Below are 10710 nucleotides of genomic sequence, written 5' to 3' on the forward strand. Positions count from 1 at the left end.
AGTCCCCAGAGTGTGATATTCCCCTTCCTGTGTCCATGTGATCTCATTGTTCAATTCCCACCTATGAGTGAGAATATGCGGTGTTTGGTTTTTTGTTCTTGCGATAGCTTACTGAGAATGATGGTTTCCAGTTTCATCCATGTCCCTACAAAGGACATGAACTCATCATTTTTTATGGCTGCATAGTATTCCATGGTGTATATGTGCCACATTTTCTTAATCCAGTCTATCATTGTTGGACATTTGGGTTGGTTCCAAGTCTTTGCTATTGTGAATAATGCCACAATAAACATACGTGTGCATGTGTCTTTATAGCAGCATGATTTATAGTCATTTGGGTATATACCCAGTAATGGGATGGCTGGGTCAAATGGTATTTCTAGTTCTAGATCCCTGAGGAATCGCCACACTGACTTCCACAATGGTTGAACTAGTTTACAGTCCCACCAACAGTGTAAAAGTGTTCCTATTTCTCCACATCCTCTCCAGCACCTGTTGTTTCCTGACTTTTTAATGATTGCCATTCTAACTGGTGTGAGATGATATCTCATTGTGGTTTTGATTTGCATTTCTCTGATGGCCGTGATGATGAGCATTTTTTCATGTGTTTTTTGGCTGCATAAATGTCTTCTTTTGAGAAGTGTCTGTTCATGTCCCTCGCCCACTTTTTGATGGGGTTGTTTGTTTTTTTCTTGTAAATTTGTTTGAGTTCATTGTAGATTCTGGATATTAGCCCTTTGTCAGATGAGTAGGTTGCGAAAATTTTCTCCCATGTTGTAGATTGCCTGTTCACTCTGATGGTAGTTTCTTTTGCTGTGCAGAAGCTCTTTAGTTTAATTAGATCCCATTTGTCAATTTTGGCTTTTGTTGCCATTGCTTTTGGTGTTTTGGACATGAAGTCCTTGCCCACGCCTATGTCCTGAATGGTAATGCCTAGGTTTTCTTCTAGGGTTTTTATGGTTTTAGGTCTAACGTTTAAATCTTTAATCCATCTTGAATTGATTTTTGTATAAGGTGTAAGGAAGGGATCCAGTTTCAGCTTTCTACATATGGCTAGCCAGTTTTCAATAAATTTCAATTTTAACAGGAGTAATTTAGGTTAGAAATGAAGGAGAACTTCCTTATTTCAAGGCAGTGGGACACTTTACTAAAGGAACTCTAGAAGGTAAATACTTATCTGCTCAGAATGGTTAAAGTTTGCCCAAAGCCAGGGGAGGTGATGCACTTTGAAGATTTTTTTCTAGATAAATACTGATCCTGTAGTGTGTACTGTGTCCTGGAGCACCAAGAAAATCCAGGATGGGGAAATTCAGGATTCATCCTCAGTTCTCTTTTCTCATTGCATCCAGGGTGAACTTTGACCTTGCTCTCTATGGTCCTATCAACTTTTTAGGGATGAACCTTCACTTTAAATTAGGTCATTGCTTCTCTGGGAGGTTTAGGGCACTGATTCCTAGCTAGGACTTCAGATGGCTGTCTGATGGCTAGCATGAATTCTCTTCTTGGCTGAGGGGTTGACAGGAGAATGACGAGTTCTGTATGGGGCCAGAAGAAGGGGGGATGGGAGGGTGTGGATTGACAAGAGTATGGCCGGCACAGAGGACTCCACTGTGAGGTGTGGCCTAGCCTGAAAAAAAGTAGGGAAAGCTTGCTTGTCATTGCTTTTTTCCTCTGAAAGGTAAAGAAAACTATGCTTAGTACAGATGTAAACTCTCCCTTGCCTCCCCTGCTCCCCCACCAATAAATGATGTCTGGAAGGTATCCAGCAAGTTAGCAGATCCTTCTGATGGCCCTTAACCCAACCTTTTTCAGTCTGAAATGCATCAGGGGCAAGTACTATCTTATATCCCTCTCACCACCATTCATTTAATTAGATGGCATTGCCCACCACCATTATTCCTGCTATAATAATCAATTAACTCAAAAATGTTTGCATATTAAACACCTACTATCTCTGTCAGACACATTAAGCATTAGGGTTAGATACAAAAATAAGGAATGAGGTAGAACTGCTATATCTGAGGGGTGTATATATTCCAGTTTAGTGGGGTGGGGAAAGGATGTACACAGTGAAGTGTGGTAACTTGGCCGGGCATGGTGGCTCACACCTGTAATTTCAACACTTTTGGGAGGCTAGGGTGTTAGGATTGCTTGAGCTTAGGAGTTTGAGACCAGCCTGGACAACATAAGGAGACCCTATCTCTGTAAAAAATTAAAAAAAAAATTAGCCAGGTATAGTGGCATGCACCTGTGATCTTTGCTACTTGTGAGGCTGAGGTTGGAGGATCGCTTGAGCTCAGGAGGTTTGAGGCTGCAGTGAGCTGTGGTTCATGCCACTGCACTCCAGCCTGGGTGACAGAGTGAGACCCTGCCTTAAAAAACTCAACAAAGTGCTGGGTGCGGTGGTTCATGCCTGTAATCCCAGCACTTTGGGAGGCCAAGGCGGGCGGATCATCAGGTCAGGAGATCGAGACCATCCTGGCTAACGCGGTGAAACCCCGTCTCTACTAAAAATACAAAAAATTAGCCGGGCCTAGTGGCGGGCGCCTGTAGTCCTAGCTACTCAGGAGGCTGAGGCAGGAGAATGGCCTGAACCCAAGAGGCAGAGGTTGCAGTAAGCCGAGATTGCGCCACTGCACTCCAGCCTGGGCAACAGAGCGAGACTCCGTCTCAAAACAAAAAACAAAAAACGCTAAACAAAGTGCAGTAACTCGTTCTGCCGTTCTGCATATACATATGAACATACAAATATGAACTCCTGTAGCACTTGTTGCCTGTGCTCCTTTTTTATATATTGTTACTTATTCATTCTTACATATATGTGTCTTATCTGACCCCAGAGATGGGGGTCTTTTTGATGGAAGAAACACAGGGCTTCAGAGTGAGGTCCAAATGCACTAGCTTAAAGTCTTACATGTTAGCAGCTGTTCAGTAAATTTGTTGATTAATATATAACCGTTTATCAAGGTGGAATCATTGCTTTAGAGTCTGTGACATTCCTAGTTGTGGCAAGTATTTGTCCTCTGAAGGGAGCTCTTATTTTTTAAAAGTTGCAAAAAGTATGATGGTGAGTAAGATATAATTATGTGATGAACAAGAAAGGTAACTGAATAGGATAAATTGCTTAGGTTCCTAAATGGGAGTTGAAGCCAGCCTGGGTGGCTAAATAGGGGCAGTTCCTAAATAGGGACAGGCCTGAAGAAAGGCAGTGGAGAGTGAAGATAAAAGGGCACAGGCCTGTGTTTGTATGTACTATAGTTCCTTTCACTTTTTCGTAGATATTTCCCCCCATCTTCCTACTCCAAAATTATGATTAGGCAATTTATACACATTTATATTGTTTTGTTCCTTAACATTGTGTCATCTTTTCCTATGCTATTAAAAAATCATATTAAAAACATACTTGGGTTAGCACGGTGGCTCACGCCTGTAATCCCAGCACTTTGGAAGGCTGAGGCAGGAGGATTGCTTGAGCCCAGGAGTTCAATACTAGCCTGGCAACATAGGGAGACCCCATTTCTACAAAAAAAAAAATACAAAAAATTAGCCAGGCATGGTGGCTTGTGCCTCTAGTCCCAGGTACTTGGGAGGCTGAGGTGGGAGGATCGCTTAAGCCCAGGAGGTCAAGGCTGCAGTGAGCCGTGATTGCACTACTGCACTCCAGCCTGGGCTATAGAGCAAGATTCTGTCTAAAACAAAAACAAAAACATGCTTAATGAACATGTAATATTCCCTCATGGATATACCAAAATTTGTAAAAGCATTTCTTATTTGTTAGACATTTAGAATGTTTCCAGGTTTTTGTTGTTTAGTTAGGTTTTCTTCCTTTTACGATGACATTCACATTTTTGTACATAAGTCTCTAGTTTTCTGAAGAGGAATTTCTGGCACAAAGCATAAAGACGCTCATTCTGGTCTGTAGATTGTGTTAGATTCACCTGGAAAACTTATAATTATTTACATTTTTTAAGGACTTATTTTTTGAATAGGTAAAAAATTTAAACACTATGAAAGGGAATGCAATGAAATTTTCTTCCACTTTTGCCCGTTGTTTCCCCTCCATAAAGGTGTTCTATTCATGTATGAGTACATGTGAAGATACTGAAGATCTGTACAAAAAAAAATAGAGATTATTTTGATCCTCCCTCCCGGAAGTTCTAATTCAGTCTGAAATGAAGCATTGGAATATCCCCCCACTCCCAAAGCTTTCTAGCTAATTCTACTGCGTAGCCAAATTTGGGAACCACTAGGTTAGATGAACTTGTAGGATCCTTTCCAGCTCTAAAATTTAATGACTGAAACTCACAGAATTCATAATTTTAAAAAGAGTGATGGTTAATATAAAAAGCCATAATCAAGTGTCATAAAGATTCTCTTTGAAATGATCTCAGGGATCCAGTTTTTTATACTGAATTTATTATTAATAATAATACAAATAATGGCTACCATCTGTTGAGTGCTTATTTGTGGTGAGCTCTGTGGAAAGTGCTGTATACATTCTCACTTAAACTTCATAGCACCCCATGAGCCAGCTAGGTAATTCTAGAGGCTTCGGGGCGATTAAGCAGCTTGCCAGTACTTGTGGGACTAGTAAGTGGCAGAGTGAAGATCTGAACTCATGCCTCTTACTGTAGGCTAATATTCATCCTCCCTCATTCCCTTCCCCCAACCGTGAGATTAATAATATAGATAAGAGAATACCCCTTTCATCCTCCCCCCCAAATTCTTGTAACCACTGTTATCAAATTAGTGTATATCTTTCTGGATCCCCTTCTGTGCGTTTATTTACGTAGAAGAGTATTACATGATTTTGTGAGTGTTTTGAAGTTGTTATTTTATTTTTAGATACCTGGAAGCACACTGTACAGAGGGTTATACCATACTTACTCTTAATAATATACCTTGAAAATATTTCTACCTGAAGATATAATATTGGCCGGGTGTGGTGGCTTATTCCTGTAATTACAGCACTTTGGGAGGCTGAGGCAGACAGATCACCTGAGGTCAGAAGTTTGAGACCAGCTTGACCAACATGGAGAAACCCTGTCTCTACTAAACATACAAAATTAGCCGGGCATGGTAGCGCATGCCTGTAATCCTAGCTACTCGGGAGGCTGAGGCGGGAGAATTGCTTGAACCTGGGAGGCGGAGGTTGCGGTGAGCCGAGATTGCGCCATTGCACTCCAGCCTGGGCAACAAGAACAAAATTGTCTCAAAAAAAAAAAAAAAAAAAAAGGTAATGTTATTCTAAGGAACTAATGTCTCCAGTTCATGTAACTATTTCCCTAATGGTGGGAATTATTATAAGCAGTACTATTAGAAAGAATGTTGAAATATTTTGTCATAAATGCATAGAAGTAGAATTGCTGGAGAGAAGTTTTAAATGTTAGTGGAGATGGAAGTTCCCTCCAAAAACGCTAAACCATGCTAGCAAGGGAAATGGTACTCTAATATACTGCTAGTGGAAGTCTATGAGAGTTCCATTTCCCTTGCTAGCATGGGACAAATGGTTGCTCCTCACCTGAATTTGCTTTATGTTAATTGCTTCTACTGGATGGTCTCTTGCAGAAAAAGCCAAATATTGACAGATCTCTTTTGATTAAACTCTAGGGTAACTTTTCCCCTATTATTTCTGACCTCTCTCTGCACCTGTTCTCTGAGATACATAGTCTTTTTTTTTCTTTTTGAGTCAAGTGTCTACATTTTATATCTTTTCTGAACATCCTTGTGCCTATCTGCATTTCCCTTTTTTAGTCACTATTATGCCTGGAATGGTTTAGGTATAACTCTGCTTAGAGTCAAAATGATTTCTCTTAACTACCTATCAGCACTGGTGGGGGTGAGGAATTATATAACACTTTAACACATTGCTTATTTTCTGTTTTAACACTTTATTTGTTTGGTAAATATTGTTTTGCCCTATTTGTGATCTGTTTGGAATGTGTGAGTCAGGCTGCCTTTGAACAGAAGCCACTAAAGGGTGGGATCAGAGTGCTTGTGTGTGCTCATCAGTTCAGCAAGGGGCCTCTTGATTATAGGGCAGCATTGGCTAGTGCACAGTGAAAATGGGCCTGCCCTAATGAAAAGGGGTACAGTCACCTTCAAGCCCTACTGACTTTTGGATTACACACAGGAACAAATAAACAATAACTAAAAATAAATGAGAAGTAATGAATATTGTTTGCTACTTTAACAACTTCAGTTGCCTTAGTAGTTATTACAGAAAAAATAAAGGGGATAGATACATTCAGGAAGGCTTCTATTCTTGAATGCCTTTTTTGACTTTCCTCCTGTGTGAGTAATGGAGGAATAAATGTGTGGAGGGAGGGAGGAAGAGGCCTCTTCCAGCACCAGGGATCTAGGATCCTTGAATAATTGGAAATGTTTGCCACTGTGGCCATAAAAAGTTCAAGTTGGGCTATTTAGCTTCTAGATCTTGATGCTATGAACAGATCAATGAAGAAAAACTGACATTGAGGGATCATTTAAGAAACTCCAGAGCATTAGAGCTGAGAGGGAATTTGGAGGTCATTTACAATGGCATATGGCTTAATGGGGTTTGGAATCTGAAAAAACTGACCTTGAAACTCAACCACATCCTAGCTGCATAGCTTTTGGCAAGTTGCCTACCCTCTCTGAGCCGCAGTTTCTTCATTTGCAGAATAAAGATAATAACTACTTCATAGGATTGTTTTGTTTGTTTTTTTGAGATGGATTCTCACTGTCACCCAGGCTGGAGTGCAATGGCACAATCTTGGCTCACTGCAACCTCTGCCTCCTGGGTTCAAGCAATTCTCCTGCCTTAGCCCCCCGAGTAGCTGGGATTATAGGTGCACACCACCATGCCCAGCTAATTTTTGTACTTTTAGTCGAGACAGGGTTTCGCTGTGGTGGCCAGACTGGTCTTGAACTCCTTGACCTCAGGTGATCTGCCTGCCTTGGCCTCCCAAAGTGCTGGGATTACAGGCGTGAGGTACCGTGCCTGGCCACTTCATAGGATTTTTATGAGAAATAGAAATAAGTATAAAGCATTTCCCAAAGTGCCTAGTATGTAGAAGGTACTCATTTGGTTATCAGATGGGCCAGCACCTTCATTTGGATGAGGAAACTGGTTCAGAGAAGTGAAGTAGCCAGCTTGAGGTCACAGACCTTGTGAGTAGCAGAGGCAGGCCCAGAATCTAGATATCTTGACTTTTCGTCCAGTTTCCTTTCTACCACACTACAATACAGGCTTCTTTCATTTATTCTTTAGTTTAAAAAGAAAAAAAGCAAAAACATGCTGCTGCCACCGCCCCCACCCCACATGTGCGCATCCTCATCCTTCTTTGTCTTTCTTTGTGTATAGGGAGATAATTGGGATGGGAACCCCACGGAGGTACAAGATAGGAAGAAATACTCAGTAGGGGAGATTTAATTGATTGGCTTATCAGAAGGCCTTGCTGGCAGTAAACCAGTCATCTTGGATCCATCTCTGGCATTAAGCAGTGAGGAATGTACTTTGAGCTCTTCCACTCCCCTCCCCCTTTTTTCCTACTGTGCTCACAGGCTCTGGTTGGCTGGGACTTCCAAATGGATGAGGCTGATTTGCGCTGGTATCCTATTGGTCAACTCTTGTTTCCTCCTAACCAGGAGCTGCTGAGAGAGGAAAATAGCTGGTTGGCCTTTGGGATATTTTTTCTGCATTTTGCAGAGGGAAGAAGGGAGGAGGATGTGAAACTGGAAGGTCCAAGGCTGAGAATCTTGCCTCAGCAAAAGTATGCAAGTGTCTTTGGGAATCACTGGCTCCCATATTGCTAAATTCTGTACAGAGATTGTCCTGGATGGATTAAATTGGCAACACTTACCCACTCTCCTTTTAGAGCTAACTTCAGGGGACTGTCGTGTCTTATGCTAACTACCACGGCTGCTGTCTTCACTGTGGTACCTTGAGCTCTGGACCGTTACCTGCTTTTCTTGCCCTATTTTATCTTTTCCTACTTCCATTCCCAAAGGGCCTTATTTTCTGTTAGGAGACAGTGAATAGTGATGTTAGCTAAGTGCTGCTAATGAGTTTGATTGCTCATGGTATCCTTCCCAGGTGATGTCATGCCGTAACTTAGGTAAGAGTAGCACATCTGTCTACAGAGGATTCTAAGGAGATGACTCTAGGCATAGGTAATTTGGGCAGCATGATATCTGCAACAGGTAGCATTTGCTAGGCACTCAATAACTCTGAGTGCTGCTTTTTGTATTAGGCACTGTGCTAGGTGCTGGGCTAAGACAAGAGCCCTCTCACAGAGGAGTTCATAATTTGGAAGAGAGATGGGCGTGTTTGAATGGTCATTACAATATAGGGTATGCTCTGGAGTGGACTGTCTGTTTAAAGTACTATGTAAGATCAATGGAGTGGATCCATAAGACATGGCAGAGAGATTTGGGGGCCTTGGTCCAGGACTATGGTATTGGGGCTGGGGCTGTACTTTAGCTGTCTGCAGACTCAGGGTTGTATGGAAACCTGGTATGATGGTAGATGCATTCCCCTCTTTTGAGGAGAGTTTATTGGAGCAGAAACCTTGATAACATCATTGGGTCACACCTGGGGTTAGGAATACTCTTCACATGCAGTCTGGTATGGTAAAGTGGCAAGAACCCTAACTGGGAATAATAAGACCTAGGTTCAAGTCCCAGTTCTCTTACCTAGAGCTGGATCATAATCTATAAGTTGATTGAGTACCTCCTATGTGCAAAGAGGTTATAAGAATTGGACATATAAAACTTCTTTCCTGATCCCAAGAGCCCATGATGAAGTTTCAAGGCAAAGCTTAAAGGGATTAAAAAGGAGGAAGAATTAAGTGATTCAGTAACTACTATTAAAACAACTTAATTGCAGGAATTGGGATACTCATAATTACATCTCTCTCTTTTCTTAAAAAATAGGTACTCTATAGCTCCTTACTTGGAGCTAGATACTTAGCAAAGCCCTTGATAAATATTAATTGATTGACTAAGGTCGGACAATGAAAAGTAAGCCATTTCTGAGGGCCTTGGTGAAATAGTTTTGCATCACTTGACAAAATAAAACTCCCTTAGCTCTTAAAATTATATAGTGCTTTAAGATCCTTGGAGGGAGATATTGAAGTAAATGCAGAATGCCATCATTAGTCTGATGCATGCCATTGGGAAACCCTTGTCACCTTATGAGATGTGAGCTGCCTGTAGCTTCAGTCCAGGCCATGTGTTATAGAGAAAAGTGCCCTGGATTATGAGTCAGAAGACCTGGGTTCTACTCTCACCTCTGCTACTTACCAACAGGGTAAGTTTGAGGGAGTCAGCCTTTCAGTTGCCTCATCTTTAAAGAGAAAGTAATATCCACTCTGTGTTGATACATAGAACAGGAAATTTCCAAAGCAAAGCTTAAAGTAGAATGTGCTCTTAACCACAAAAACACTTTCCTCGGAGGCATTAAGTCTCCTGCGTCCAGGTAGGTCCTGAAGTATCCCTGCCTTGCAGATGAAGTAACTGAGACCTACAAAGGTTATATTTTGAGCTGATCTTGTCCTTGTTTCAGAGAATGATCTTTACTCAAATGTCCCCTTCTCTATGACTGCTCTATTGAAAATGGCCCTATCTTTCCCTCTATACAAACCCCTGTCCCCCTTCCCTGCTTTATTTTTCTCTGTGGCATTTTCAACATCTAACATACTACATATACTTAGAGATGGCTTATCTACTGAACATTGCCTTATGGTACAATTTCTGCTGGCATTTCAAGAGCAGAGGAATGTCGTGGCTAGAGTGAGCCTTGGACATTATGCATCTTGGGTCTTGCCTTCTGGCTAAAAAGGGATCCTGCCAAGTGGAAGGATCTTGGTAGCCTGTTTAGCTGGGTTCAGCTTCAAGGTCAAGGATAAAACTGGTAGTAAATAATATTCGGAAGAAGAAATCTGGGAAATAGGACTATTGTGTTCCTTTGTTCCTGAGCTTGTCACAGGCACTGTCCTGTTGGGGAAAGCCAAGAGGGTTCAGAGGGCTCAGGTTCCCTAGAGTGAATTCCTTGTAGATTGGTCTAGTTACTAATGAGGTTACTATATTAAAAATTCAGATTTATGGTGGCTCACACTTGTAATCCCACCACTTTGGGAGGCCGAGGTGGGCGGATCACTTGAGGTCAGGAGTTTGAGATCAGTCTGGCCAACATAGTGAAACCCCATCTCTACTAAAAATAAAAAAAATTAGCTAGGCATGGTGGCTCATGGCTGTAGTCCCAGCTGCTGAGGAGGCTGAGGCAGGAGAATGGCTTGAACCCAGGAGATGGAGGTTGCAGTGAGCTCAGATCATACCACTGCACTCCAGCCTGGGCAACAGAGTGAGACTCCATCTCCAAAAAAAAAAACCAAAACTCAGATTTATGCAAAATTTAATGATTAGTGAAAACGGTTTTACTTACAAAAAGATTTGGGACATTTATGTGCTATAGATGACAAAACCCTGGACTAAGACTTAGCAGCTCTGGCCTGGGTGCAGTAACTCACACCTGTAATCCCAGCACTTTGGGAGGCTGAGGTGGGTGGATTGCCTGAGCCTAGGAGTTTGAGACCAGCCTGGGCAACATGGCAAAACCCTGTCTCTAAAAAAAATACAAAAATTAGCTGGGTGTGGTAGCGCACGCCTATAGTCCTAGCTAGTCAGGAAGCGGAGGTGGGAGGATCCCCTGAGCCTGGGAGGTCGAGG

Source organism: Pan troglodytes, chromosome 15 (assembly GCF_028858775.2).
Source record: "Pan troglodytes isolate AG18354 chromosome 15, NHGRI_mPanTro3-v2.0_pri, whole genome shotgun sequence".
NCBI lineage: Eukaryota > Metazoa > Chordata > Mammalia > Primates > Hominidae > Pan > Pan troglodytes.